The sequence below is a fragment of the Gadus chalcogrammus genome, chromosome 12 (assembly GCF_026213295.1).
Source record: "Gadus chalcogrammus isolate NIFS_2021 chromosome 12, NIFS_Gcha_1.0, whole genome shotgun sequence".
NCBI lineage: Eukaryota > Metazoa > Chordata > Actinopteri > Gadiformes > Gadidae > Gadus > Gadus chalcogrammus.
Window position 1 is genome coordinate 11,519,433 of NC_079423.1, and position 27,500 is coordinate 11,546,932.

At 44.7% G+C, this 27,500-nt stretch overlaps 31 non-coding genes and 3 pseudogenes across 31 annotated transcripts; all 34 read left to right on the plus strand.

Moving 5' to 3' along the window:
• Window positions 1-623: 623 nt before the first annotated feature.
• On the plus strand, window positions 624-741 carry LOC130394276 (5S ribosomal RNA). The gene has a single exon (XR_008897450.1). It is a non-coding gene; the product is annotated as a 5S ribosomal RNA (ribosomal RNA).
• A 526-nt stretch (window positions 742-1,267) lies between these two features.
• LOC130394602 (5S ribosomal RNA) lies at window positions 1,268-1,385 on the plus strand. Its single transcript, XR_008897744.1, has one exon. It is a non-coding gene; the product is annotated as a 5S ribosomal RNA (ribosomal RNA).
• A 529-nt stretch (window positions 1,386-1,914) lies between these two features.
• LOC130398997 (5S ribosomal RNA) lies at window positions 1,915-2,033 on the plus strand. The gene has a single exon (XR_008901535.1). It is a non-coding gene; the product is annotated as a 5S ribosomal RNA (ribosomal RNA).
• A 529-nt stretch (window positions 2,034-2,562) lies between these two features.
• Window positions 2,563-2,681, plus strand: LOC130398998 (5S ribosomal RNA). Its single transcript, XR_008901536.1, has one exon. It is a non-coding gene; the product is annotated as a 5S ribosomal RNA (ribosomal RNA).
• A 528-nt stretch (window positions 2,682-3,209) lies between these two features.
• On the plus strand, window positions 3,210-3,328 carry LOC130398999 (5S ribosomal RNA). The gene has a single exon (XR_008901537.1). It is a non-coding gene; the product is annotated as a 5S ribosomal RNA (ribosomal RNA).
• A 524-nt stretch (window positions 3,329-3,852) lies between these two features.
• On the plus strand, window positions 3,853-3,971 carry LOC130399000 (5S ribosomal RNA). Its single transcript, XR_008901538.1, has one exon. It is a non-coding gene; the product is annotated as a 5S ribosomal RNA (ribosomal RNA).
• Window positions 3,972-4,499: 528 nt separating this feature from the next.
• Window positions 4,500-4,618, plus strand: LOC130399001 (5S ribosomal RNA). Its single transcript, XR_008901539.1, has one exon. It is a non-coding gene; the product is annotated as a 5S ribosomal RNA (ribosomal RNA).
• Window positions 4,619-5,147: 529 nt separating this feature from the next.
• On the plus strand, window positions 5,148-5,266 carry LOC130399002 (5S ribosomal RNA). The gene has a single exon (XR_008901540.1). It is a non-coding gene; the product is annotated as a 5S ribosomal RNA (ribosomal RNA).
• Window positions 5,267-5,793: 527 nt separating this feature from the next.
• Window positions 5,794-5,912, plus strand: LOC130399003 (5S ribosomal RNA). The gene has a single exon (XR_008901541.1). It is a non-coding gene; the product is annotated as a 5S ribosomal RNA (ribosomal RNA).
• Window positions 5,913-6,441: 529 nt separating this feature from the next.
• LOC130399004 (5S ribosomal RNA) lies at window positions 6,442-6,560 on the plus strand. The gene has a single exon (XR_008901542.1). It is a non-coding gene; the product is annotated as a 5S ribosomal RNA (ribosomal RNA).
• A 529-nt stretch (window positions 6,561-7,089) lies between these two features.
• On the plus strand, window positions 7,090-7,208 carry LOC130399005 (5S ribosomal RNA). Its single transcript, XR_008901543.1, has one exon. It is a non-coding gene; the product is annotated as a 5S ribosomal RNA (ribosomal RNA).
• Window positions 7,209-7,737: 529 nt separating this feature from the next.
• Window positions 7,738-7,856, plus strand: LOC130399007 (5S ribosomal RNA). The gene has a single exon (XR_008901545.1). It is a non-coding gene; the product is annotated as a 5S ribosomal RNA (ribosomal RNA).
• Window positions 7,857-8,385: 529 nt separating this feature from the next.
• LOC130399009 (5S ribosomal RNA) lies at window positions 8,386-8,504 on the plus strand. Its single transcript, XR_008901546.1, has one exon. It is a non-coding gene; the product is annotated as a 5S ribosomal RNA (ribosomal RNA).
• Window positions 8,505-9,033: 529 nt separating this feature from the next.
• LOC130399010 (5S ribosomal RNA) lies at window positions 9,034-9,152 on the plus strand. The gene has a single exon (XR_008901547.1). It is a non-coding gene; the product is annotated as a 5S ribosomal RNA (ribosomal RNA).
• Window positions 9,153-9,681: 529 nt separating this feature from the next.
• Window positions 9,682-9,800, plus strand: LOC130399011 (5S ribosomal RNA). The gene has a single exon (XR_008901548.1). It is a non-coding gene; the product is annotated as a 5S ribosomal RNA (ribosomal RNA).
• A 529-nt stretch (window positions 9,801-10,329) lies between these two features.
• On the plus strand, window positions 10,330-10,448 carry LOC130399012 (5S ribosomal RNA). Its single transcript, XR_008901549.1, has one exon. It is a non-coding gene; the product is annotated as a 5S ribosomal RNA (ribosomal RNA).
• A 528-nt stretch (window positions 10,449-10,976) lies between these two features.
• On the plus strand, window positions 10,977-11,095 carry LOC130399013 (5S ribosomal RNA). Its single transcript, XR_008901550.1, has one exon. It is a non-coding gene; the product is annotated as a 5S ribosomal RNA (ribosomal RNA).
• Window positions 11,096-11,624: 529 nt separating this feature from the next.
• On the plus strand, window positions 11,625-11,743 carry LOC130399014 (5S ribosomal RNA). Its single transcript, XR_008901551.1, has one exon. It is a non-coding gene; the product is annotated as a 5S ribosomal RNA (ribosomal RNA).
• Window positions 11,744-12,272: 529 nt separating this feature from the next.
• Window positions 12,273-12,391, plus strand: LOC130399015 (5S ribosomal RNA). Its single transcript, XR_008901552.1, has one exon. It is a non-coding gene; the product is annotated as a 5S ribosomal RNA (ribosomal RNA).
• A 527-nt stretch (window positions 12,392-12,918) lies between these two features.
• On the plus strand, window positions 12,919-13,037 carry LOC130399016 (5S ribosomal RNA). The gene has a single exon (XR_008901553.1). It is a non-coding gene; the product is annotated as a 5S ribosomal RNA (ribosomal RNA).
• Window positions 13,038-13,566: 529 nt separating this feature from the next.
• LOC130399017 (5S ribosomal RNA) lies at window positions 13,567-13,685 on the plus strand. The gene has a single exon (XR_008901554.1). It is a non-coding gene; the product is annotated as a 5S ribosomal RNA (ribosomal RNA).
• Window positions 13,686-14,214: 529 nt separating this feature from the next.
• Window positions 14,215-14,333, plus strand: LOC130399019 (5S ribosomal RNA). Its single transcript, XR_008901556.1, has one exon. It is a non-coding gene; the product is annotated as a 5S ribosomal RNA (ribosomal RNA).
• Window positions 14,334-14,862: 529 nt separating this feature from the next.
• LOC130399020 (5S ribosomal RNA) lies at window positions 14,863-14,981 on the plus strand. The gene has a single exon (XR_008901557.1). It is a non-coding gene; the product is annotated as a 5S ribosomal RNA (ribosomal RNA).
• A 528-nt stretch (window positions 14,982-15,509) lies between these two features.
• LOC130399021 (5S ribosomal RNA) lies at window positions 15,510-15,628 on the plus strand. The gene has a single exon (XR_008901558.1). It is a non-coding gene; the product is annotated as a 5S ribosomal RNA (ribosomal RNA).
• Window positions 15,629-18,440: 2,812 nt separating this feature from the next.
• On the plus strand, window positions 18,441-18,559 carry LOC130395925 (5S ribosomal RNA). The gene has a single exon (XR_008898917.1). It is a non-coding gene; the product is annotated as a 5S ribosomal RNA (ribosomal RNA).
• Window positions 18,560-19,087: 528 nt separating this feature from the next.
• LOC130399022 (5S ribosomal RNA) lies at window positions 19,088-19,206 on the plus strand. The gene has a single exon (XR_008901559.1). It is a non-coding gene; the product is annotated as a 5S ribosomal RNA (ribosomal RNA).
• A 527-nt stretch (window positions 19,207-19,733) lies between these two features.
• On the plus strand, window positions 19,734-19,852 carry LOC130399023 (5S ribosomal RNA). Its single transcript, XR_008901560.1, has one exon. It is a non-coding gene; the product is annotated as a 5S ribosomal RNA (ribosomal RNA).
• A 530-nt stretch (window positions 19,853-20,382) lies between these two features.
• Window positions 20,383-20,504, plus strand: LOC130396305 (5S ribosomal RNA; annotated as a pseudogene).
• A 2,033-nt stretch (window positions 20,505-22,537) lies between these two features.
• On the plus strand, window positions 22,538-22,657 carry LOC130396300 (5S ribosomal RNA; annotated as a pseudogene).
• A 533-nt stretch (window positions 22,658-23,190) lies between these two features.
• Window positions 23,191-23,309, plus strand: LOC130399682 (5S ribosomal RNA). Its single transcript, XR_008902185.1, has one exon. It is a non-coding gene; the product is annotated as a 5S ribosomal RNA (ribosomal RNA).
• A 528-nt stretch (window positions 23,310-23,837) lies between these two features.
• On the plus strand, window positions 23,838-23,956 carry LOC130399025 (5S ribosomal RNA). Its single transcript, XR_008901561.1, has one exon. It is a non-coding gene; the product is annotated as a 5S ribosomal RNA (ribosomal RNA).
• Window positions 23,957-24,467: 511 nt separating this feature from the next.
• LOC130396121 (5S ribosomal RNA) lies at window positions 24,468-24,588 on the plus strand (annotated as a pseudogene).
• Window positions 24,589-25,250: 662 nt separating this feature from the next.
• LOC130394389 (5S ribosomal RNA) lies at window positions 25,251-25,368 on the plus strand. Its single transcript, XR_008897553.1, has one exon. It is a non-coding gene; the product is annotated as a 5S ribosomal RNA (ribosomal RNA).
• A 528-nt stretch (window positions 25,369-25,896) lies between these two features.
• On the plus strand, window positions 25,897-26,016 carry LOC130395827 (5S ribosomal RNA). The gene has a single exon (XR_008898836.1). It is a non-coding gene; the product is annotated as a 5S ribosomal RNA (ribosomal RNA).
• The last annotated feature ends 1,484 nt before the right edge of the window (window positions 26,017-27,500 follow it).

Genomic DNA, 27,500 nt, shown 5'->3' on the forward strand with positions numbered 1-27,500 from the left:
CCCGATCTCGCTGATCTGGAAGCCAAGCAGGGTCGGCCTGGTTAGTACTTGGATGGGAGACTGCCTGGGACTTCCAGGTGCTGTAAGCTTTTTCTTTTCAACTCGAGCTCATTGACTCCGTGGCCTACGGGGCGATCCGTGACCTGATGTTTACTGCCAACCGCTTTGGGGAGGATTAAGCAACATACAAAACTGACAACGTCTCTCAAAACTAGTTTGTGTGAAACATGAGGACGTATAGTGATACTGCCAGGCAAGGGAGCACCAGAGAGCTGAACCGACAGTTGTACATTTCTTAAACTTCACCAACACAAACACGCAACGCTCACTTTCAGATCATGGGAGGACGTCAAAATCACCCACCCATTCTCTGACACTTTATAACCGTTAACCTTGGTTCAAACATTTAACATCACACGCACCTACGCATGTATTTCAGATAATTAATGAATTCAGAGTCACAATGATCGTTTTTACATGGATAAGGAAGTCCTACTGAATCAATTACTTGCCGTTATATCTAACTAATGATTGTTTTTGTAAAAGTGTAACGTCGAGCCTCAGCAGCTTTCTCACTCCTTATGTGCTACTGTATAAAACCTGGTTTTGCGCCTGCACTAATTGCTTACGGCCATACCACCCTGAACACGCCCGATCTCGTTTGATCTCGGAAGCTAAGCAGGGTCGGGCCTGGTTAGTACTTGGATGGGAGACCGCTGGGAATACCAGGTGCTGTAAGCTTTTTCTTTTCAACTCGAGCTCATTGCCTCCGGGCCTACCGTGGCGTACCGTGACCTGATGTTTACTGCCAACCGCTTTGGAGGATTTAAGCAACATACAAAAACTGACAACGTCTCTCAAAACTATTTTTGTGAAACATGAGGACAGTATAGTGATACTGCCAGCAGGGAGCACCAGAGAGCTGAAACGACAGTTGTACATTTCTTAAACTTTCACCAACACAAACACGCACGCTCACTTCAGATCATGGGAGGACGTCAAAAAATCACCACCCATTCTCTGACACTTTAACCGTTAACCTTGGTTCAAACATTTAACATCACACGCACACGCAGTGTATTTCAGATAATTAATGATTCAGATGTCACAATGATCGTTTACATGGATAAGGAGTCCTACTGAATCAATTACTGCCGTTTATATCTAACTAATGATTGTTTTTGTAAAAGTGTAACGTCGAGCCTCAGCAGCTTTCTCACTCCTTATGTGCTACTGTATAAAACCTGGTTTTGCGCCTGCACTAATTGCTTACGGCCATACCACCTGAACACGCCCGATCTCGTCTGATCTCGGAAGCTAAGCAGGGTCGGGCCTGGTTAGTACTTGGATGGGAGACCGCCTGGGAATACCAGGTGCTGTAAGCTTTTCTTTTTCAACTCGAGCTCATTGACTCCGTGGCCTACCGTGGCGTACCGTGACCTGATGTTTACTGCCAACCGCTTTGGAGGATTTAAGCAACATACAAAAACTGACAACGTCTCTCAAAACTATTTTTGTGAAACATGAGGACAGTATAGTGATACTGCCAGCAGGGAGCACCAGAGAGCTGAACCGACAGTTGTACATTTCTTAAACTTTCACCAACACAAACACGCACGCTCACTTCAGATCATGGGAGGACGTCAAAAAATCACCACCCATTCTCTGACACTTTAAACCGTTAACCTTGGTTCAAACATTTAACATCACACGCACACGCAGTGTATTTCAGATAATTAATGAATTCAGATGTCACAATGATCGTTTACATGGATAAGGAGTCCTACTGAATCAATTACTGCCGTTTATATCTAACTAATGATTGTTTTTGTAAAAGTGTAACGTCGAGCCTCAGCAGCTTTCTCACTCCTTATGTGCTACTGTATAAAACCTGGTTTTGCGCCTGCACTAATTGCTTACGGCCATACCACCCTGAACACGCCCGATCTCGTCTGATCTCGGAAGCTAAGCAGGGTCGGGCCTGGTTAGTACTTGGATGGGAGACCGCCTGGGAATACCAGGTGCTGTAAGCTTTTTCTTTTTCAACTCGAGCTCATTGACTCCGTGGCCTACCGTGGCGTACCGTGACCTGATGTTTACTGCCAACCGCTTTGGAGGATTTAAGCAACATACAAAAACTGACAACGTCTCTCAAAACTATTTTTGTGAAACATGAGGACAGTATAGTGATACTGCCAGCAGGGAGCACCAGAGAGCTGAACCGACAGTTGTACATTTCTTAAACTTTCACCAACACAAACACGCACGCTCACTTCAGATCATGGGAGGACGTCAAAAAATCACCACCCATTCTCTGACACTTTAACCGTTAACCTTGGTTCAAACATTTAACATCACACGCACACGCAGTGTATTTCAGATAATTAATGAATTCAGATGTCACAATGATCGTTTACATGGATAAGGAGTCCTACTGAATCAATTACTGCCGTTTATATCTAACTAATGATTGTTTTTGTAAAAGTGTAACGTCGAGCCTCAGCAGCTTTCTCACTCCTTATGTGCTACTGTATAAAACCTGGTTTTGCGCCTGCACTAATTGCTTACGGCCATACCACCCTGAACACGCCCGATCTCGTCTGATCTCGGAAGCTAAGCAGGGTCGGGCCTGGTTAGTACTTGGATGGGAGACCGCCTGGGAATACCAGGTGCTGTAAGCTTTTTCTTTTTCAACTCGAGCTCATTGACTCCGTGGCCTACCGTGGCGTACCGTGACCTGATGTTTACTGCCAACCGCTTTGGAGGATTTAAGCAACATACAAAAACTGACAACGTCTCTCAAAACTATTTTTGTGAAACATGAGGACAGTATAGTGATACTGCCAGCAGGGAGCACCAGAGAGCTGAACCGACAGTTGTACATTTCTTAACTTTCACCAACACCAACACGCACGCTCACTTCAGATCATGGGAGGACGTCAAAAAATCACCACCCATTCTCTGACACTTTAACCGTTAACCTTGGTTCAAACATTTAACATCACACGCACACGCAGTGTATTTCAGATAATTAATGAATTCAGATGTCACAATGATCGTTTACATGGATAAGGAGTCCTACTGAATCAATTACTGCCGTTTATATCTAACTAATGATTGTTTTTGTAAGAGTGTAACGTCGAGCCTCAGCAGCTTTCTCACTCCTTATGTGCTACTGTATAAAACCTGGTTTTGCGCCTGCACTAATTGCTTACGGCCATACCACCCTGAACACGCCCGATCTCGTCTGATCTCGGAAGCTAAGCAGGGTCGGGCCTGGTTAGTACTTGGATGGGAGACCGCCTGGGAATACCAGGTGCTGTAAGCTTTTTCTTTTTCAACTCGAGCTCATTGACGTGCTACCGTGGCGTACCGTGACCTGATGTTTACTGCCAACCGCTTTGGAGGATTTAAGCAACATACAAAAACTGACAACGTCTCTCAAAACTATTTTTGTGAAACATGAGGACAGTATAGTGATACTGCCAGCAGGGAGCACCAGAGAGCTGAACCGACAGTTGTACATTTCTTAAACTTTCACCAACACAAACACGCACGCTCACTTCAGATCATGGGAGGACGTCAAAAAATCACCACCCATTCTCTGACACTTTAACCGTTAACCTTGGTTCAAACATTTAACATCACACGCACACGCAGTGTATTTCAGATAATTAATGAATTCAGATGTCACAATGATCGTTTACATGGATAAGGAGTCCTACTGAATCAATTACTGCCGTTTATATCTAACTAATGATTGTTTTTGTAAGAGTGTAACGTCGAGCCTCAGCAGCTTTCTCACTCCTTATGTGCTACTGTATAAAACCTGGTTTTGCGCCTGCACTAATTGCTTACGGCCATACCACCCTGAACACGCCCGATCTCGTCTGATCTCGGAAGCTAAGCAGGGTCGGGCCTGGTTAGTACTTGGATGGGAGACCGCCTGGGAATACCAGGTGCTGTAAGCTTTTTCTTTTTCAACTCGAGCTCATTGCCTCCGTGGCCTACCGTGGCGTACCGTGACCTGATGTTTACTGCCAACCGCTTTGGAGGATTTAAGCAACATACAAAAACTGACAACGTCTCTCAAAACTATTTTTGTGAAACATGAGGACAGTATAGTGATACTGCCAGCAGGGAGCACCAGAGAGCTGAACCGACAGTTGTACATTTCTTAAACTTTCACCAACACAAACACGCACGCTCACTTCAGATCATGGGAGGACGTCAAAAAATCACCACCCATTCTCTGACACTTTAACCGTTAACCTTGGTTCAAACATTTAACATCACACGCACACGCAGTGTATTTCAGATAATTAATGAATTCAGATGTCACAATGATCGTTTACATGGATAAGGAGTCCTACTGAATCAATTACTGCCGTTTATATCTAACTAATGATTGTTTTTGTAAAGTGTAACGTCGAGCCTCAGCAGCTTTCTCACTCCTTATGTGCTACTGTATAAAACCTGGTTTTGCGCCTGCACTAATTGCTTACGGCCATACCACCCTGAACACGCCCGATCTCGTCTGATCTCGGAAGCTAAGCAGGGTCGGGCCTGGTTAGTACTTGGATGGGAGACCGCCTGGGAATACCAGGTGCTGTAAGCTTTTTCTTTTTCAACTCGAGCTCATTGACTCCGTGGCCTACCGTGGCGTACCGTGACCTGATGTTTACTGCCAACCGCTTTGGAGGATTTAAGCAACATACAAAAACTGACAACGTCTCTCAAAACTATTTTTGTGAAACATGAGGACAGTATAGTGATACTGCCAGCAGGGAGCACCAGAGAGCTGAACCGACAGTTGTACATTTCTTAAACTTTCACCAACACAAACACGCACGCTCACTTCAGATCATGGGAGGACGTCAAAAAATCACCACCCATTCTCTGACACTTTAACCGTTAACCTTGGTTCAAACATTTAACATCACACGCACACGCAGTGTATTTCAGATAATTAATGAATTCAGATGTCACAATGATCGTTTACATGGATAAGGAGTCCTACTGAATCAATTACTGCCGTTTATATCTAACTAATGATTGTTTTTGTAAGAGTGTAACGTCGAGCCTCAGCAGCTTTCTCACTCCTTATGTGCTACTGTATAAAACCTGGTTTTGCGCCTGCACTAATTGCTTACGGCCATACCACCCTGAACACGCCCGATCTCGTCTGATCTCGGAAGCTAAGCAGGGTCGGGCCTGGTTAGTACTTGGATGGGAGACCGCCTGGGAATACCAGGTGCTGTAAGCTTTTCTTTTTCAACTCGAGCTCATTGACTCCGTGGCCTACCGTGGCGTACCGTGACCTGATGTTTACTGCCAACCGCTTTGGAGGATTTAAGCAACATACAAAAACTGACAACGTCTCTCAAAACTATTTTTGTGAAACATGAGGACAGTATAGTGATACTGCCAGCAGGGAGCACCAGAGAGCTGAACCGACAGTTGTACATTTCTTAAACTTTCACCAACACAAACACGCACGCTCACTTCAGATCATGGGAGGACGTCAAAAATCACCACCCATTCTCTGACACTTTAACCGTTAACCTTGGTTCAAACATTTAACATCACACGCACACGCAGTGTATTTCAGATAATTAATGAATTCAGATGTCACAATGATCGTTTACATGGATAAGGAGTCCTACTGAATCAATTACTGCCGTTTATATCTAACTAATGATTGTTTTTGTAAGAGTGTAACGTCGAGCCTCAGCAGCTTTCTCACTCCTTATGTGCTACTGTATAAAACCTGGTTTTGCGCCTGCACTAATTGCTTACGGCCATACCACCCTGAACACGCCCGATCTCGTCTGATCTCGGAAGCTAAGCAGGGTCGGGCCTGGTTAGTACTTGGATGGGAGACCGCCTGGGAATACCAGGTGCTGTAAGCTTTTTCTTTTTCAACTCGAGCTCATTGACTCCGTGGCCTACCGTGGCGTACCGTGACCTGATGTTTACTGCCAACCGCTTTGGAGGATTTAAGCAACATACAAAAACTGACAACGTCTCTCAAAACTATTTTTGTGAAACATGAGGACAGTATAGTGATACTGCCAGCAGGGAGCACCAGAGAGCTGAACCGACAGTTGTACATTTCTTAAACTTTCACCAACACAAACACGCACGCTCACTTCAGATCATGGGAGGACGTCAAAAAATCACCACCCATTCTCTGACACTTTAACCGTTAACCTTGGTTCAAACATTTAACATCACACGCACACGCAGTGTATTTCAGATAATTAATGAATTCAGATGTCACAATGATCGTTTACATGGATAAGGAGTCCTACTGAATCAATTACTGCCGTTTATATCTAACTAATGATTGTTTTTGTAAAAGTGTAACGTCGAGCCTCAGCAGCTTTCTCACTCCTTATGTGCTACTGTATAAAACCTGGTTTTGCGCCTGCACTAATTGCTTACGGCCATACCACCCTGAACACGCCCGATCTCGTCTGATCTCGGAAGCTAAGCAGGGTCGGGCCTGGTTAGTACTTGGATGGGAGACCGCCTGGGAATACCAGGTGCTGTAAGCTTTTTCTTTTTCAACTCGAGCTCATTGACTCCGTGGCCTACCGTGGCGTACCGTGACCTGATGTTTACTGCCAACCGCTTTGGAGGATTTAAGCAACATACAAAAACTGACAACGTCTCTCAAAACTATTTTTGTGAAACATGAGGACAGTATAGTGATACTGCCAGCAGGGAGCACCAGAGAGCTGAAACGACAGTTGTACATTTCTTAAACTTTCACCAACACAAACACGCACGCTCACTTCAGATCATGGGAGGACGTCAAAAAATCACCACCCATTCTCTGACACTTTAACCGTTAACCTTGGTTCAAACATTTAACATCACACGCACACGCAGTGTATTTCAGATAATTAATGAATTCAGATGTCACAATGATCGTTTACATGGATAAGGAGTCCTACTGAATCAATTACTGCCGTTTATATCTAACTAATGATTGTTTTTGTAAGAGTGTAACGTCGAGCCTCAGCAGCTTTCTCACTCCTTATGTGCTACTGTATAAAACCTGGTTTTGCGCCTGCACTAATTGCTTACGGCCATACCACCCTGAACACGCCCGATCTCGTCTGATCTCGGAAGCTAAGCAGGGTCGGGCCTGGTTAGTACTTGGATGGGAGACCGCCTGGGAATACCAGGTGCTGTAAGCTTTTTCTTTTTCAACTCGAGCTCATTGACTCCGTGGCCTACCGTGGCGTACCGTGACCTGATGTTTACTGCCAACCGCTTTGGAGGATTTAAGCAACATACAAAAACTGACAACGTCTCTCAAAACTATTTTTGTGAAACATGAGGACAGTATAGTGATACTGCCAGCAGGGAGCACCAGAGAGCTGAACCGACAGTTGTACATTTCTTAAACTTTCACCAACACAAACACGCACGCTCACTTCAGATCATGGGAGGACGTCAAAAAATCACCACCCATTCTCTGACACTTTAACCGTTAACCTTGGTTCAAACATTTAACATCACACGCACACGCAGTGTATTTCAGATAATTAATGAATTCAGATGTCACAATGATCGTTTACATGGATAAGGAGTCCTACTGAATCAATTACTGCCGTTTATATCTAACTAATGATTGTTTTTGTAAAAGTGTAACGTCGAGCCTCAGCAGCTTTCTCACTCCTTATGTGCTACTGTATAAAACCTGGTTTTGCGCCTGCACTAATTGCTTACGGCCATACCACCCTGAACACGCCCGATCTCGTCTGATCTCGGAAGCTAAGCAGGGTCGGGCCTGGTTAGTACTTGGATGGGAGACCGCCTGGGAATACCAGGTGCTGTAAGCTTTTTCTTTTTCAACTCGAGCTCATTGACTCCGTGGCCTACCGTGGCGTACCGTGACCTGATGTTTACTGCCAACCGCTTTGGAGGATTTAAGCAACATACAAAAACTGACAACGTCTCTCAAAACTATTTTTGTGAAACATGAGGACAGTATAGTGATACTGCCAGCAGGGAGCACCAGAGAGCTGAACCGACAGTTGTACATTTCTTAAACTTTCACCAACACAAACACGCACGCTCACTTCAGATCATGGGAGGACGTCAAAAAATCACCACCCATTCTCTGACACTTTAACCGTTAACCTTGGTTCAAACATTTAACATCACACGCACACGCAGTGTATTTCAGATAATTAATGAATTCAGATGTCACAATGATCGTTTACATGGATAAGGAGTCCTACTGAATCAATTACTGCCGTTTATATCTAACTAATGATTGTTTTTGTAAAAGTGTAACGTCGAGCCTCAGCAGCTTTCTCACTCCTTATGTGCTACTGTATAAAACCTGGTTTTGCGCCTGCACTAATTGCTTACGGCCATACCACCCTGAACACGCCCGATCTCGTCTGATCTCGGAAGCTAAGCAGGGTCGGGCCTGGTTAGTACTTGGATGGGAGACCGCCTGGGAATACCAGGTGCTGTAAGCTTTTTCTTTTTCAACTCGAGCTCATTGACTCCGTGGCCTACCGTGGCGTACCGTGACCTGATGTTTACTGCCAACCGCTTTGGAGGATTTAAGCAACATACAAAAACTGACAACGTCTCTCAAAACTATTTTTGTGAAACATGAGGACAGTATAGTGATACTGCCAGCAGGGAGCACCAGAGAGCTGAACCGACAGTTGTACATTTCTTAAACTTTCACCAACACAAACACGCACGCTCACTTCAGATCATGGGAGGACGTCAAAAAATCACCACCCATTCTCTGACACTTTAACCGTTAACCTTGGTTCAAACATTTAACATCACACGCACACGCAGTGTATTTCAGATAATTAATGAATTCAGATGTCACAATGATCGTTTACATGGATAAGGAGTCCTACTGAATCAATTACTGCCGTTTATATCTAACTAATGATTGTTTTTGTAAGAGTGTAACGTCGAGCCTCAGCAGCTTTCTCACTCCTTATGTGCTACTGTATAAAACCTGGTTTTGCGCCTGCACTAATTGCTTACGGCCATACCACCCTGAACACGCCCGATCTCGTCTGATCTCGGAAGCTAAGCAGGGTCGGGCCTGGTTAGTACTTGGATGGGAGACCGCCTGGGAATACCAGGTGCTGTAAGCTTTTTCTTTTTCAACTCGAGCTCATTGACTCCGTGGCCTACCGTGGCGTACCGTGACCTGATGTTTACTGCCAACCGCTTTGGAGGATTTAAGCAACATACAAAAACTGACAACGTCTCTCAAAACTATTTTTGTGAAACATGAGGACAGTATAGTGATACTGCCAGCAGGGAGCACCAGAGAGCTGAACCGACAGTTGTACATTTCTTAAACTTTCACCAACACAAACACGCACGCTCACTTCAGATCATGGGAGGACGTCAAAAAATCACCACCCATTCTCTGACACTTTAACCGTTAACCTTGGTTCAAACATTTAACATCACACGCACACGCAGTGTATTTCAGATAATTAATGAATTCAGATGTCACAATGATCGTTTACATGGATAAGGAGTCCTACTGAATCAATTACTGCCGTTTATATCTAACTAATGATTGTTTTTGTAAGAGTGTAACGTCGAGCCTCAGCAGCTTTCTCACTCCTTATGTGCTACTGTATAAAACCTGGTTTTGCGCCTGCACTAATTGCTTACGGCCATACCACCCTGAACACGCCCGATCTCGTCTGATCTCGGAAGCTAAGCAGGGTCGGGCCTGGTTAGTACTTGGATGGGAGACCGCCTGGGAATACCAGGTGCTGTAAGCTTTTTCTTTTTCAACTCGAGCTCATTGACTCCGTGGCCTACCGTGGCGTACCGTGACCTGATGTTTACTGCCAACCGCTTTGGAGGATTTAAGCAACATACAAAAACTGACAACGTCTCTCAAAACTATTTTTGTGAAACATGAGGACAGTATAGTGATACTGCCAGCAGGGAGCACCAGAGAGCTGAACCGACAGTTGTACATTTCTTAAACTTTCACCAACACAAACACGCACGCTCACTTCAGATCATGGGAGGACGTCAAAAAATCACCACCCATTCTCTGACACTTTAACCGTTAACCTTGGTTCAAACATTTAACATCACACGCACACGCAGTGTATTTCAGATAATTAATGAATTCAGATGTCACAATGATCGTTTACATGGATAAGGAGTCCTACTGAATCAATTACTGCCGTTTATATCTAACTAATGATTGTTTTTGTAAGAGTGTAACGTCGAGCCTCAGCAGCTTTCTCACTCCTTATGTGCTACTGTATAAAACCTGGTTTTGCGCCTGCACTAATTGCTTACGGCCATACCACCCTGAACACGCCCGATCTCGTCTGATCTCGGAAGCTAAGCAGGGTCGGGCCTGGTTAGTACTTGGATGGGAGACCGCCTGGGAATACCAGGTGCTGTAAGCTTTTTCTTTTTCAACTCGAGCTCATTGACTCCGTGGCCTACCGTGGCGTACCGTGACCTGATGTTTACTGCCAACCGCTTTGGAGGATTTAAGCAACATACAAAAACTGACAACGTCTCTCAAAACTATTTTTGTGAAACATGAGGACAGTATAGTGATACTGCCAGCAGGGAGCACCAGAGAGCTGAACCGACAGTTGTACATTTCTTAAACTTTCACCAACACAAACACGCACGCTCACTTCAGATCATGGGAGGACGTCAAAAAATCACCACCCATTCTCTGACACTTTAACCGTTAACCTTGGTTCAAACATTTAACATCACACGCACACGCAGTGTATTTCAGATAATTAATGAATTCAGATGTCACAATGATCGTTTACATGGATAAGGAGTCCTACTGAATCAATTACTGCCGTTTATATCTAACTAATGATTGTTTTTGTAAAGTGTAACGTCGAGCCTCAGCAGCTTTCTCACTCCTTATGTGCTACTGTATAAAACCTGGTTTTGCGCCTGCACTAATTGCTTACGGCCATACCACCCTGAACACGCCCGATCTCGTCTGATCTCGGAAGCTAAGCAGGGTCGGGCCTGGTTAGTACTTGGATGGGAGACCGCCTGGGAATACCAGGTGCTGTAAGCTTTTTCTTTTTCAACTCGAGCTCATTGACTCCGTGGCCTACCGTGGCGTACCGTGACCTGATGTTTACTGCCAACCGCTTTGGAGGATTTAAGCAACATACAAAAACTGACAACGTCTCTCAAAACTATTTTTGTGAAACATGAGGACAGTATAGTGATACTGCCAGCAGGGAGCACCAGAGAGCTGAACCGACAGTTGTACATTTCTTAAACTTTCACCAACACAAACACGCACGCTCACTTCAGATCATGGGAGGACGTCAAAAAATCACCACCCATTCTCTGACACTTTAACCGTTAACCTTGGTTCAAACATTTAACATCACACGCACACGCAGTGTATTTCAGATAATTAATGAATTCAGATGTCACAATGATCGTTTACATGGATAAGGAGTCCTACTGAATCAATTACTGCCGTTTATATCTAACTAATGATTGTTTTTGTAAAAGTGTAACGTCGAGCCTCAGCAGCTTTCTCACTCCTTATGTGCTACTGTATAAAACCTGGTTTTGCGCCTGCACTAATTGCTTACGGCCATACCACCCTGAACACGCCCGATCTCGTCTGATCTCGGAAGCTAAGCAGGGTCGGGCCTGGTTAGTACTTGGATGGGAGACCGCCTGGGAATACCAGGTGCTGTAAGCTTTTTCTTTTTCAACTCGAGCTCATTGCCTCCGTGGCCTACCGTGGCGTACCGTGACCTGATGTTTACTGCCAACCGCTTTGGAGGATTTAAGCAACATACAAAAACTGACAACGTCTCTCAAAACTATTTTTGTGAAACATGAGGACAGTATAGTGATACTGCCAGCAGGGAGCACCAGAGAGCTGAACCGACAGTTGTACATTTCTTAAACTTTCACCAACACAAACACGCACGCTCACTTCAGATCATGGGAGGACGTCAAAAAATCACCACCCATTCTCTGACACTTTAACCGTTAACCTTGGTTCAAACATTTAACATCACACGCACACGCAGTGTATTTCAGATAATTAATGAATTCAGATGTCACAATGATCGTTTACATGGATAAGGAGTCCTACTGAATCAATTACTGCCGTTTATATCTAACTAATGATTGTTTTTGTAAAAGTGTAACGTCGAGCCTCAGCAGCTTTCTCACTCCTTATGTGCTACTGTATAAAACCTGGTTTTGCGCCTGCACTAATTGCTTACGGCCATACCACCCTGAACACGCCCGATCTCGTCTGATCTCGGAAGCTAAGCAGGGTCGGGCCTGGTTAGTACTTGGATGGGAGACCGCCTGGGAATACCAGGTGCTGTAAGCTTTTCTTTTTCAACTCGAGCTCATTGACTCCGTGGCCTACCGTGGCGTACCGTGACCTGATGTTTACTGCCAACCGCTTTGGAGGATTTAAGCAACATACAAAAACTGACAACGTCTCTCAAAACTATTTTTGTGAAACATGAGGACAGTATAGTGATACTGCCAGCAGGGAGCACCAGAGAGCTGAACCGACAGTTGTACATTTCTTAAACTTTCACCAACACAAACACGCACGCTCACTTCAGATCATGGGAGGACGTCAAAAAATCACCACCCATTCTCTGACACTTTAACCGTTAACCTTGGTTCAAACATTTAACATCACACGCACACGCAGTGTATTTCAGATAATTAATGAATTCAGATGTCACAATGATCGTTTACATGGATAAGGAGTCCTACTGAATCAATTACTGCCGTTTATATCTAACTAATGATTGTTTTTGTAAAGTGTAACGTCGAGCCTCAGCAGCTTTCTCACTCCTTATGTGCTACTGTATAAAACCTGGTTTTGCGCCTGCACTAATTGCTTACGGCCATACCACCCTGAACACGCCCGATCTCGTCTGATCTCGGAAGCTAAGCAGGGTCGGGCCTGGTTAGTACTTGGATGGGAGACCGCCTGGGAATACCAGGTGCTGTAAGCTTTTTCTTTTTCAACTCGAGCTCATTGCCTCCGTGGCCTACCGTGGCGTACCGTGACCTGATGTTTACTGCCAACCGCTTTGGAGGATTTAAGCAACATACAAAAACTGACAACGTCTCTCAAAACTATTTTTGTGAAACATGAGGACAGTATAGTGATACTGCCAGCAGGGAGCACCAGAGAGCTGAACCGACAGTTGTACATTTCTTAAACTTTCACCAACACAAACACGCACGCTCACTTCAGATCATGGGAGGACGTCAAAAAATCACCACCCATTCTCTGACACTTTAACCGTTAACCTTGGTTCAAACATTTAACATCACACGCACACGCAGTGTATTTCAGATAATTAATGAATTCAGATGTCACAATGATCGTTTACATGGATAAGGAGTCCTACTGAATCAATTACTGCCGTTTATATCTAACTAATGATTGTTTTTGTAAAAGTGTAACGTCGAGCCTCAGCAGCTTTCTCACTCCTTATGTGCTACTGTATAAAACCTGGTTTTGCGCCTGCACTAATTGCTTACGGCCATACCACCCTGAACACGCCCGATCTCGTCTGATCTCGGAAGCTAAGCAGGGTCGGGCCTGGTTAGTACTTGGATGGGAGACCGCCTGGGAATACCAGGTGCTGTAAGCTTTTTCTTTTTCAACTCGAGCTCATTGCCTCCGTGGCCTACCGTGGCGTACCGTGACCTGATGTTTACTGCCAACCGCTTTGGAGGATTTAAGCAACATACAAAAACTGACAACGTCTCTCAAAACTATTTTTGTGAAACATGAGGACAGTATAGTGATACTGCCAGCAGGGAGCACCAGAGAGCTGAACCGACAGTTGTACATTTCTTAAACTTTCACCAACACAAACACGCACGCTCACTTCAGATCATGGGAGGACGTCAAAAAATCACCACCCATTCTCTGACACTTTAACCGTTAACCTTGGTTCAAACATTTAACATCACACGCACACGCAGTGTATTTCAGATAATTAATGAATTCAGATGTCACAATGATCGTTTACATGGATAAGGAGTCCTACTGAATCAATTACTGCCGTTTATATCTAACTAATGATTGTTTTTGTAAAAGTGTAACGTCGAGCCTCAGCAGCTTTCTCACTCCTTATGTGCTACTGTATAAAACCTGGTTTTGCGCCTGCACTAATTGCTTACGGCCATACCACCCTGAACACGCCCGATCTCGTCTGATCTCGGAAGCTAAGCAGGGTCGGGCCTGGTTAGTACTTGGATGGGAGACCGCCTGGGAATACCAGGTGCTGTAAGCTTTTTCTTTTTCAACTCGAGCTCATTGCCTCCGTGGCCTACCGTGGCGTACCGTGACCTGATGTTTACTGCCAACCGCTTTGGAGGATTTAAGCAACATACAAAAACTGACAACGTCTCTCAAAACTATTTTTGTGAAACATGAGGACAGTATAGTGATACTGCCAGCAGGGAGCACCAGAGAGCTGAACCGACAGTTGTACATTTCTTAAACTTTCACCAACACAAACACGCACGCTCACTTCAGATCATGGGAGGACGTCAAAAAATCACCACCCATTCTCTGACACTTTAACCGTTAACCTTGGTTCAAACATTTAACATCACACGCACACGCAGTGTATTTCAGATAATTAATGAATTCAGATGTCACAATGATCGTTTACATGGATAAGGAGTCCTACTGAATCAATTACTGCCGTTTATATCTAACTAATGATTGTTTTTGTAAGAGTGTAACGTCGAGCCTCAGCAGCTTTCTCACTCCTTATGTGCTACTGTATAAAACCTGGTTTTGCGCCTGCACTAATTGCTTACGGCCATACCACCCTGAACACGCCCGATCTCGTCTGATCTCGGAAGCTAAGCAGGGTCGGGCCTGGTTAGTACTTGGATGGGAGACCGCCTGGGAATACCAGGTGCTGTAAGCTTTTTCTTTTTCAACTCGAGCTCATTGCCTCCGTGGCCTACCGTGGCGTACCGTGACCTGATGTTTACTGCCAACCGCTTTGGAGGATTTAAGCAACATACAAAAACTGACAACGTCTCTCAAAACTATTTTTGTGAAACATGAGGACAGTATAGTGATACTGCCAGCAGGGAGCACCAGAGAGCTGAACCGACAGTTGTACATTTCTTAAACTTTCACCAACACAAACACGCACGCTCACTTCAGATCATGGGAGGACGTCAAAAATCACCACCCATTCTCTGACACTTTAACCGTTAACCTTGGTTCAAACATTTAACATCACACGCACACGCAGTGTATTTCAGATAATTAATGAATTCAGATGTCACAATGATCGTTTACATGGATAAGGAGTCCTACTGAATCAATTACTGCCGTTTATATCTAACTAATGATTGTTTTTGTAAAAGTGTAACGTCGAGCCTCAGCAGCTTTCTCACTCCTTATGTGCTACTGTATAAAACCTGGTTTTGCGCCTGCACTAATTGCTTACGGCCATACCACCCTGAACACGCCCGATCTCGTCTGATCTCGGAAGCTAAGCAGGGTCGGGCCTGGTTAGTACTTGGATGGGAGACCGCCTGGGAATACCAGGTGCTGTAAGCTTTTTCTTTTTCAACTCGAGCTCATTGCCTCCGTGGCCTACCGTGGCGTACCGTGACCTGATGTTTACTGCCAACCGCTTTGGAGGATTTAAGCAACATACAAAAACTGACAACGTCTCTCAAAACTATTTTTGTGAAACATGAGGACAGTATAGTGATACTGCCAGCAGGGAGCACCAGAGAGCTGAACCGACAGTTGTACATTTCTTAAACTTTCACCAACACAAACACGCACGCTCACTTCAGATCATGGGAGGACGTCAAAAAATCACCACCCATTCTCTGACACTTTAACCGTTAACCTTGGTTCAAACATTTAACATCACACGCACACGCAGTGTATTTCAGATAATTAATGAATTCAGATGTCACAATGATCGTTTACATGGATAAGGAGTCCTACTGAATCAATTACTGCCGTTTATATCTAACTAATGATTGTTTTTGTAAGAGTGTAACGTCGAGCCTCAGCAGCTTTCTCACTCCTTATGTGCTACTGTATAAAACCTGGTTTTGCGCCTGTACTAATTGCTTACGGCCATACCAACCCTGAACACGCCCGATCTCGTCTGTATCGGAAGCTAGACAGGGTCTGGCCCTGGTTATCTTTGGATGGGAGACCTCCTCAGAAGCCCGGTTGCTGTAAGGTAGTGACGGTGTACCACAGAAAAAAAAAAAAAAAAAAACACGCCGCCCGATCTCGTCTTGAACTCTCGGGAGCTAAGCAGGGTCGGGCCTGGTTAGTACTTGGATGGGAGACCGCCTGGGAATCCCAGGTGCTGTAAGCTTTTTCTTTTAACTCGAGCTCATTGCCTCCGTGGCCTACCGTGGCGTACCGTGACCTGATGTTTACTGCCCACCGCTTTGGAGGATTTAAGCAACATACAAAAACTGACAACGTCTCTCAAAACTATTTTTGTGAAACATGAGGACAGTATAGTGATACTGCCAGCAGGGAGCACCAGAGAGCTGAAACGACAGTTGTACATTTCTTAAACTTTCACCAACACAAACACCACGCTCACTTCAGGGCCCCGTTTCCCGATAACGAGGATCCACGCTCGTACGATCATTCTCACGATGGATTTTGCGATCCATCGTCAATTTCTTTGGAGCGTTTCCCGAAACTCCTCTTAACGTGAACGCGCATTCGCTGCACTCACGACGTCGAGGATTGTACTGTCTACTGACACGGTGCTGAAATGGGCTCCGTAGGAGGGGGAGACGCAGGAATGTCGCAGGAAAATTGTGTTAAAAAAGGGTTAAAATATATCCCCATCAAGGACAACAGCAGAGTAGCCCTCCGAAAAAAATAGACTGCAATTAGATGAATGCTATAGCAAGACATTAAAACACAATTGATTAGGCTTAAAACCGACATATATCAGTCCTAATCCTGAATGCACTGTGCGTTTCACACGGCATTTTCCCCCCTGAAATAATTCCATATGACAAAAAATTAAAAATTGCTTGTGTGACAACTACATTTATCTTAATGGGCTGATTCTGAAACATGCTTTGCGCAGCAAAGAGAGCCGACTTAATTTGATTCCGCATAGGGTTTCCTTGATTGATCATTTGATTGGCTATAAAAGCCCCTCTGGAAATAGGGTAAGGTATGTATTGATGAGGAATACAACGAAGCCCACCGTCTGGCCCGGTGCATCGTTGAGGCGCACGATCGGGAGGTGGAAGTTGCGCTATATTAGATGCCTTCATCACAAGTCAGGCGGAGGGCTCCAGTTTTCGCCGGCCAAGTCATGCGCCGTGATATGTGTGACGGCTATGTTGCCAACATTGCAGCTAAGGGCTGGGGTGGCATTGGCTTGAACCGGAGGACGCTGAGGACGATGACGACGAGGAAGATCGGTGTGAGGACGGCCTCCCTCATAACTACGCGGCTGGTTTCATGCGCGTCGAAGAGTGATTGAGACTTTTTTTAACCCCCTCCACCCTCCCACATGTCACTAAACATTCCCGTCAACGTGACCAATCCCCACCATATCCCATCCTTTGCCTGCTCCTTTGCTTGTTTTTTATAATTTATTTTATTTCTTTATTTTAATTTTTTTTAATTTAATTTAATTTTTTTACATTATTTTATGCTACGTTTTATGAGTAGCCTATGTCAGTCTGCACAAATCCCCCACTTTCTCTCACACATTTTGAGTGCCCTGCCTGCGCAAACATTTTCTGGACTGTCCCGTTTTATTTTGGCCATTTTAACATCTTTATTAATAAATAAATTAATAATCTTTATAATTACCAAACTAAGAACATAAAGGCGCAATGCGTTTTAATAAAACGCATACCAATAGACGGAATGTCCGATGGTGTCGCCACTGAGGCTATAGCTGACGATGCTCTTAGCGTCCTACGAGCACCCCTGGAGTACTCGTTAGCTACGAGCGTTTTCAAGACGTTCGTTCCCCACGATGCTTTCGGGAAACGCGGTGAAAACTCTACGATGCCCTTACGACGCACTTCACGATCCACTTAGGCTAACGATGCTTTCGGGAAACGGGGCCCAGATCATGGGAGGACGTCAAAAAATCACCACCCATTCTCTGACACTTTAACCGTTAACCTTGGTTCAAACATTTAACATCACACGCACACGCAGTGTATTTCAGATAATTAATGAATTCAGATGTCACAATGATCGTTTACATGGATAAGGAGTCCTACTGAATCAATTACTGCCGTTATATCTAACTAATGATTGTTTTGTAAAAGTGTAACGTCGAGCCTCAGCAGCTTTCTCACTCCTTATGTGCTACTGTATAAAACCTGGTTTTGCGCCTGCACTAATTGCTTACGGCCATACCACCCTGAAAACGCCAGATCTCGTCTGATATCGGAAGCTAAGCAGGGTCGGGCCTGGTAGTACTTGGCTGGGAGACCCGCCTGGGAATACCAGGTGCTGTAAGCTTTTTCTTTTCAACTCGAGCTCATTGACTCCGTGGCCTACCGTGGCGTACCGTGACCTGATGTTTACTGCCAACCGCTTTGGAGGATTTAAGCAACATACAAAAACTGACAACGTCTCTCAAAACTATTTTTGTGAAACATGAGGACAGTATAGTGATACTGCCAGCAGGGAGCACCAGAGAGCTGAACCGACAGTTGTACATTTCTTAAACTTTCACCAACACAAACACGCACGCTCACTTCAGATCATGGGAGGACGTCAAAAAATCACCACCCATTCTCTGACACTTTAACCGTTAACCTTGGTTCAAACATTTAACATCACACGCACACGCAGTGTATTTCAGATAATTAATGAATTCAGATGTCACAATGATCGTTTACATGGATAAGGAGTCCTACTGAATCAATTACTGCCGTTTATATCTAACTAATGATTGTTTTTGTAAAAGTGTAACGTCGAGCCTCAGCAGCTTTCTCACTCCTTATGTGCTACTGTATAAAACCTGGTTTTGCGCCTGCACTAATTGCTTACGGCCATACCACCCTGAACACGCCCGATCTCGTCTGATCTCGGAAGCTAAGCAGGGTCGGGCCTGGTTAGTACTTGGATGGGAGACCGCCTGGGAATACCAGGTGCTGTAAGCTTTTTCTTTTTCAACTCGAGCTCATTGACTCCGTGGCCTACCGTGGCGTACCGTGACCTGATGTTTACTGCCAACCGCTTTGGAGGATTTAAGCAACATACAAAAACTGACAACGTCTCTCAAAACTATTTTTGTGAAACATGAGGACAGTATAGTGATACTGCCAGCAGGGAGCACCAGAGAGCTGAACCGACAGTTGTACATTTCTTAAACTTTCACCAACACAAACACGCACGCTCACTTCAGATCATGGGAGGACGTCAAAAAATCACCACCCATTCTCTGACACTTTAACCGTTAACCTTGGTTCAAACATTTAACATCACACGCACACGCAGTGTATTTCAGATAATTAATGAATTCAGATGTCACAATGATCGTTACATGGATAAGGAGTCCTACTGAATCAATTACTGCCGTTTATATCTAACTAATGATTGTTTTGTAAAAGTGTAACGTCGAGCCTCAGCAGCTTTCTCACTCCTTATGTGCTACTGTATAAAACCTGGTTTTGCGCCTGCACTAATTGCTTACGGCCATACCACCCTGAACACGCCCGATCTCGTCTGATCTCGGAAGCTAAGCAGGGTCGGGCCTGGTTAGTACTTGGATGGGAGACCGCCTGGGAATACCAGGTGCTGTAAGCTTTTCTTTTTCAACTCGAGCTCATTGACTCCGTGGCCTACCGTGGCGTACCGTGACCTGATGTTTACTGCCAACCGCTTTGGAGGATTTAAGCAACATACAAAAACTGACAACGTCTCTCAAAACTATTTTTGTGAAACATGAGGACAGTATAGTGATACTGCCAGCAGGGAGCACCAGAGAGCTGAACCGACAGTTGTACATTTCTTAAACTTTCACCAACACAAACAGAACGCTCACTTCAGATCATGGGAGGACGTCAAAAATCACCACCCATTCTCTGACACTTTAACCGTTAACCTTGGTTCAAACATTTAACATCACACGCACACGCAGTGTATTCAGATAATTAATGAATTCAGATGTCACAATGATCGTTTACATGGATAAGGAGTCCTACTGAATCAATTACTGCCGTTTATATCTAACTAATGATTGTTTTTGTAAGAGTGTAACGTCGAGCCTCAAGCAGCTTTCCTCATCTCCTTATGTGCTACTGTATAAAACCTGGTTTTGGGCCTGCACTAAATTTGCTTACGGCCATCACCACCCTGAACACCGCCCGTCTCGTCTAATCTCGGAAGCTAAGCAGGGTCGGGCCTGGTTATGCTAACTGGATGGGAGACCGCCTGGGAATACCAGGTGCTGTAAGCTTTTTCTTTTCAACTCGAGCTCATTGGCCTGCCGTGGCCTACCGTGGGCGTACCGTGACACTGAGTTACTGCCAACCGCTTTGGAGGATTTAAAGACAACATACAAAAACGGACAAACGTCTCTCAAAACTATTTTTGTGAAACATGAGGACAGTATAGTGATACTGCCAGCAGGGAGCACCAGAGAGCTGAAACGACAGTTGTACATTTCTTAAACTTTCACCAACACAAACACGCACGCTCACTTCAGGGCCCCGTTTCCCCCGATAACGATGGAATCCACGCTCGTACGATCATTCTCACGATGGATCTTGCGATCCATCGTCAATTTCTTTGGAGCGTTTCCCGAAACTCCTCTTAACGTGAACGCGCATTCGCTGCACTCACGACGTCGTAGGCTTGTAACTGTCTACTGACACGGTGCTGAAATGGGCTCCGTAGGAGGGGGAGACGCAGGAATGTCGCAGGAAAATTGTGGTTAAAAAGGTTAAACTAAATCCCCATCAAGGACAACAGCAGAGTAGCCTCCGAAAAAAATAGACTGCAATTAGATGACTGCATAGCAAGACATTAAAACACAATTGATTAGCTTAACGGAATATATCAGTCCTAATCCTGAATGCAACTGTGCGTTTCACGGCATTTTCCCCCCTGAAATAATTCCATATGACAAAAATTAAAAATTGCTTGTGTGACAACTACATTTATCTTAATGGGCTGATTTCTGAAACATGCTTGCGCAGCAAAGAGAGCCGACTTAATTGATTCCGCATAAGGGTTTCCTTGATTGATCATTTGATTGGCTATAAAAGCCCCTCTGGAAATAGGGTAAGGTATGTATGATGAGGAATACAACGAAGCCCACCGTCTGGCCCGGTGCATCGTTGAGCGCACGATCGGGAGGTGGAAGTTGCGCTATATTAGATGCCTTCATCACAAGTCAGGCGGAGGGCTCCAGTTTTCGCCGGCCAAGTCATGCGCCGTGATATGTGTGACGGCTATGTTGCACAACATTGCAGCTAAGGCTGGGGTGGCATTGCTTGAACCGGAGGACGCTGAGGACGATGACGACGAGGAAGATCGGTGTGAGGACGGCCTCCCTCATAACTACGCGGCTGGTTTTCATGCGCGTCGAAGAGTGATTGAGACTTTTTTTAACCCCCTCCACCCTCCCACATGTCACTAAACATTCCCGTCAACGTGACCAATCCCCACCATATCCCAGCCTTTTGCCTGCTCCTTTGCTTGTTTTTTATAATTTATTTTATTTCTTTATTTTAATTTTTTTTAATTTAATTTAATTTTTTACATTATTTTATGCTACGTTTTATGAGTAGCCTATGTCAGTCTGCACAAATCCCCCCACTTTCTCTCACACATTTTGAGTGCCCTGCCTGCGCAAACATTTTCTGGACTGTCCCGTTTTATTTTGGCCATTTTAACATCTTTATTAATAAATAAATTAATAATCTTTATTAATTACCAAACTAAGAACATAAAGGCGCAATGCGTTTTAATAAAACGCATCCAATAGACGGAATGTCCGATGGTGTCGCCACTGAGGCTATAGCTGACGATGCTCTTAGCGTCCTACGAGCACCCCTGGAGTACTCGTTAGCTACGAGCGTTTTCAAGACGTTCGTTCCCCACGATGCTTTCGGGAAACGCGGTGAAAACTCTACGATGCCCTTACGACGCACTTCACGATCCACTTAGGCTAACGATGCTTTCGGGAAACGGGGCCCAGATCATGGGAGGACGTCAAAAAAATCACCCACCCATTCTCTGACACTTTAACGCTTAACCTTGGTCAAACATTTACCATCACACGCACACGCAGTGTATTTCAGATAATTAATGAATTCAGATGTCACAAATGATCGTTTACCTGGATTAAGGAGTCCTACTGAATCAATTACTGCCGTTTAATATCTAACTATGATTGTTTTTGTAAAAGTGTAACGTCGAGCCTCAGCAGCTTTCACACTCCTATTGTGCTACTGTATAAAACCTGGTTTTGCGCCTGCACTAATTGCGTACGGCCATACCACCCTGAACACCCGAGTCTCGTCTGATAATCGGAAGCTACGCAGGGTCGGGCCTGGTTAAGTACTTGGATGGGAGAACCGCCTGGGAATCCAGGTGCTGTAAGCATTTTTCCTTTTCAACTCGAGCTCATTGACTCCGTGGCCTACCGTGGCGTACCGTGACCTAATGTTTACTGCCAACCGCTTTGGAGGATTTAAGCAACATACAAAAACTGACAACGTCTCTCAAAACTAGTTTTTGTGAAACATGAGGACAGTATAGTGATACTGGCAGCAGGGAGCACCAGAGAGCTGAACCGACAGTTGTACATTTCTTAAACTTTCACCAACACAAACACGCACGCTCACTTCAGATCATGGGAGGACGTCCAAAAATCACCACCCATTCTCTGACCCTTTAACCGTTAACCTTGGTTCAAACATTTAACATCACACGCACACGCAGTGTATTTCAGATAATTAATGAATTCAGATGTCACAATGATCGTTTACATGGATAAGGAGTCCTACTGAATCAATTACCTTGCCGTTTATATCTAACTAATGATTGTTTTTGTAAAGTGTAACGTCGAGCCTCAGCAGCTTCCTCACTCCTTATGTGCTACTGTATAAAACCTGGTTTTGCCGCCTGCACTAATTGCTTACGGCCATACCACCCTGAACACGCCCGATCTCGTCTGATCTCGGAAGCTAAGCAGGGTCGGGCCTGGTTAGTACTTGGATGGGAGACCGCCTGGGAATACCGGGTGCTGTAAGCTTTTTCTTTTTCAACTCGAGCTCATTGACTCCGTGGCCTACCGTGGCGTACCGTGACCTGATGTTTACTGCCAACCGCTTTGGAGGATTTAAGCAACATACAAAAACTGACAACGTCTTCAAAACTATTTTTGTGAAACATGAGGACAGTATAGTGATACTGCCAGCAGGGAGCACCAGAGAGCTGAACCGACATTTGTACATTTCTTAAACTTTCACCAACACAAACACGCACGCTCACTTCAGATCATGGGAGGACGTCAAAAAATCACCACCCATTCTCTGACACTTTAACCGTTAACCTTGGTTCAAACATTTAACATCACACGCACACGCAGTGTATTTCAGATAATTAATGAATTCAGATGTCACAATGATCGTTTACATGGATAAGGAGTCCTACTGAATCAATTACTGCCGTTTATATCTAACTAATGATTGTTTTTGTAAAAGTGTAACGTCGAGCCTCAGCAGCTTTCTCACTCCTTATGTGCTACTGTATAAAACCTGGTTTTGCGCCTGCACTAATTGCTTACGGCCATACCACCCTGAACACGCCCGATCTCGTCTGATCTCGGAAGCTAAGCAGGGTCGGGCCTGGTTAGTACTTGGATGGGAGACCGCCTGGGAATACCAGGTGCTGTAAGCTTTTTCTTTTTCAACTCGAGCTCATTGACTCCGTGGCGTACCGTGACCTGATGTTTACTGCAACCGCTTTGGAGGATTTAAGCAACATACAAAAACTGACAACGTCTCTCAAAACTGTTTTTGTGAAACATGAGGACAGTATAGTGATACTGCCAGCAGGGAGCACCAGAGAGCTGAACCGACAGTTGTACATTTCTTAAACTTTCACCAACACAAACATGCACGCTCACTTCAGATCATGGGAGGACGTCAAAAAATCACCACCCATTATCTGACACTTTAACCGTTAACCTTGGTTCAAACATTTAACATCACACGCACACGCAGTGTATTTCAGATAATTAATGAATTCAGATGTCACATCGTTAACATGGATAAGGAGTCACTGAATCAATTACTGCCGTTTATATCTAATAATGATTGTTTTTGTAAAAGTGTAACGTCGAGCCTCAGCCGCTTTCTCACTCCTTATGTTGCTACTGTATAAAACCTGGTTTTGGCCGCCTGCAGTAATTGCTTACGCCATACCACCCTGAACACGCCCGATCTCGTCTGATCTCGGAAGCTAAGCAGGGTCGGGCCTGGTTAGTACTTGGATGGGAGACCTCCTCAGAAGCCAGGTTGCTGGTAATCGTGACGGGTGTCACCAAAAGAAAAAAAAAAAAAAAAAAACACGCCCGATCTTGTCTGAACTCGGGAGCTAAGCAGGGTCGGGCCTGGTTAGTACTTGGATGGGAGACCGCCTGGGAATACCAGGTGCTGTAAGCTTTTTCTTTTTCAACTCGAGCTCATTGACTCCGTGGCCTACCGTGGCGTACCGTGACTGATGTTTACTGCCAACCGCTTTGGAGGATTTAAGCAACATACAAAAACTGACAACGTCTCTCAAAACTATTTTTGTGAAACATGAGGACAGTATAGTGATACTGCCAGCAGGGAGCACCAGAGAGCTGAACCGACAGTTGTACATTTCTTAACTTTCACCAACACAAACACGCACGCTCACTTCAGATCTATGGGAGGACGTCAAAAAATCACCACCCATTCTCTGACACTTTAACCGTTAACCTTGGTTCAAACATTTAACATCACACGCACACGCAGTGTATTTCAGATAATTAATGAATTCAGATGTCACAATGATCGTTTACATGGATAAGGAGTCCTACTGAATCAATTACTGCCGTTTATATCTAACTAATGATTGTTTTTGTAAGAGTGTAACGTCGAGCCTCAGCAGCTTTCTCACTCCTTATGTGCTACTGTATAAACCTGGTTTTGCGCCTGCACTAATTGCTTACGGCCATACCACCCTGAACACGCCCGATCTCGTCTGATCTCGGAAGCAAGCAGGGTCGGGCCTGGTTAGTACTTGGATGGGAGACCGCCTGGGAATACCAGGTGCTGTAAGCTTTTTCTTTTTCAACTCGAGCTCATTGACTCCGTGGCCTACCGTGGCGTACCGTGACCTGATGTTTACTGCCAACCGCTTTGGAGGATTTAAGCAACATACAAAACTGACAACGTCTCTCAAAACTATTTTTGTGAAACATGAGGACAGTATAGTGATACTGCCAGCAGGGAGCACCAGAGAGCTGAACCGACAGTTGTACATTTCTTAAACTTTCACCAACACAAACACGCACGCTCACTTCAGATCATGGGAGGACGTCAAAAAATCACCACCCATTCTCTGACACTTTAACCGTTAACCTTGGTTCAAACATTTAACATCACACGCACACGCAGTGTATTTCAGATAATTAATGAATTCAGATGTCACAATGATCGTTTACATGGATAAGGAGTCCTACTGAATCAATTACTGCCGTTTATATCTAACTAATGATTGTTTTTGTAAAAGTGTAACGTCGAGCCTCAGCGGCGTTCTCACTCCTTATGTGCTACTGTATGAAACCTGGTTTTGCGCCTATACTAATTGCTTACGGCCATACCACCCTGAACACGCCCGATCTCGTCTGATCTCGAAAGCTAAGCAGGGTCGGGCCTGGTTAGTACTTGGATGGGAGACCGCCTGGGAATACCGAGGTGCTGTAGCTATTTCTTTTTCAACTCGAGCTCATTGACTCCGTGGCCTACCGTGGCGTACCGTGACCTGATGTTTACTGCCAACCGCTTTGGAGGATTTAAGCAACATACAAAAACTGACAACGTCTCTCAAAACTATTTTTGTGAAACATGAGGACAGTATAGTGATACTGCCAGCAGGGAGCACCAGAGAGCTGAACCGACAGTTGTACATTTCTTAAACTTTCACCAACACAAACACGCACGCTCACTTCAGGGCCCCGTTTCCCGATAACGATGGATCCACGCTCGTACGATCATTCTCACGATGGATCTTGCGATCCATCGTCAATTTCTTTGGAGCGTTTCCCGAAACTCCTCTTAACGTGAACGCGCATTCGCTGCACTCACGACGTCGTAGGATTGTAACTGTCTACTGACACGGTGCTGAAATGGGCTCCGTAGGAGGGGGAGACGCAGGAATGTCGCAGGAAAATTGTGTTAAAAAGGGTTAAAATAAATCCCCATCAAGGACAACAGCAGAGTAGCCTCCGAAAAAAATAGACTGCAATTAGATGAATGCTATAGCAAGACATTAAAACACAATTGATTAGGCTTAAACCGACATATATCAGTCCTAATCCTGAATGCACTGTGCGTTTCACGGCATTTTCCCCCCTGAAATAATTCCATATGACAAAAAATTAAAAATTGCTTGTGTGACAACTACATTATCTTAATGGGCTGATTTCTGAAACATGCTTTGCGCAGCAAAGAGAGCCGACTTAATCTGATTCCGCATAAGGGTTTCCTTGATTGATCATTTGATTGGCTATAAAAGCCCCTCCGGAAATAGGGTAAGGTATGTATTTATGAGGAATACAACGAAGCCCACCGTCTGGCCCGGTGCATCGTTGAGCGCACGATCGGGAGGTGGAAGTTGCGCTATATAGATGCCTTCATCACAAGTCAGGCGGAGGGCTCCAGTTTTCGCGCGGCCAAGTCATGCGCCGTGATATGTGTGACGGCTATGTTGCACAACATTGCAGCTAAGGCCGGGGTGGGCATTGCTTGAACCGGAGGACGCTGAGGACGATGACGACGAGGAAGATCGGTGTGAGGACGGCCTCCTCATAACTACGCGGCTGGTTTTCATGCGCGTCGAAGAGTGATTGAGACTTTTTTTTAACCCCCTCCACCCTCCCACATGTCACTAAACATTCCCGTCAACGTGACCAATCCCCACCATATCCCAGCCTTTTGCCTGCTCCTTTGCTTGTTTTTTATAATTTATTTTATTTCTTTATTTTAATTTTTTTAATTTTTTTTAATTTTTATTTTATTTTATGCTACGTTTTATGAGTAGCCTATGTCAGTCTGCAACAAATCCCCCACTTTCTCTCACACATTTTGAGTGCCCTGCCTGCGCAAACATTTTCTGGACTGTCCCGTTTTATTTTGGCCATTTAACATCTTTATTAATAAATAAATTAATAATCTTTATTAATTACCAAACT